The sequence below is a fragment of the Suricata suricatta genome, chromosome 12 (assembly GCF_006229205.1).
Source record: "Suricata suricatta isolate VVHF042 chromosome 12, meerkat_22Aug2017_6uvM2_HiC, whole genome shotgun sequence".
NCBI lineage: Eukaryota > Metazoa > Chordata > Mammalia > Carnivora > Herpestidae > Suricata > Suricata suricatta.
The window spans coordinates 49,955,150-49,956,015 of NC_043711.1; the positions used below are offsets into that span (position 1 = coordinate 49,955,150).

The window sequence follows — 866 nt, forward strand, 5'->3', positions numbered from 1 at the left end:
CATTCCATTGATGACTGCAGCTTTGTAATTTAGCTTGAAATCTGGAATTGTGATGCCTCCAGTTTTTTTCTTTTTTAGAATTGCTTTGGCTATTTGGGGTCCCTTACAAATTTTAGGATTGTTCTAGCTTTGTGAAAAATGCTGGTGGTATTTTGATAGGGATTGTATTAAAAGTATAGATTGCTTTGGGTAGTATGGACATTTTAACAAAGTTTGTTCTTCCAATCCACAAGCATGGAATGGTTTTCCATTTCTTTGTGTCCGCTAAATTTCTTTCATAACTTTTCCATAGTTTTCAGCATACAGATCTTTTACCTCCTTAGTTAGGTTTATTCCTCGGTATCTTTAGTAACGAACTATAGAAATGATCCCTGAAAGTATAGTCTTTATTCCTCGGTATCTTATTGGTTTGGGTGCAGTTGCAAATGGGATCAATTTCTTGATTTCTTTTTCTGCAGCTTCATCATTGGTGTGTAGAAATGTAACAGATTTCCCACACATGGATTTTATATCCTGTAACTTTGCTGAATTCATGTATTAATTTTAGCAGTGTGTTTGGTGGAGTCTTTTCGGATTTTCTACATGAAGTATCATGTAATCTGCAAATAGTGAAAAACTGACTTCTTCCTCAATCGAATTATATGCCTTTTATATATTTTTGTTGTCTGATTGCTGAGGCTAAGACTTCCAGTACTGTATTCAATAGTAATTATCAGAGTGGGCATCCTTGTCTTGTTCCTGACTGTAGAGGCAAGGCCTTAGGGTTTTCCCCATTAAGGATGATATTAACCTCTGGGTCTTTCATATATGGCCTTTATGATGTTGAAGTATGCTTCATCTGTCCCTACGTTCTTGAAGATTTTTTT

At 35.3% G+C, this 866-nt stretch overlaps 1 pseudogene; it reads right to left on the reverse strand.

Annotated features, from left to right (window-relative positions):
* Positions 1–295: 295 nt before the first annotated feature.
* LOC115275646 lies at positions 296–387 on the reverse strand (annotated as a pseudogene).
* Between the last annotated feature and the right edge of the window lie 479 nt (positions 388–866).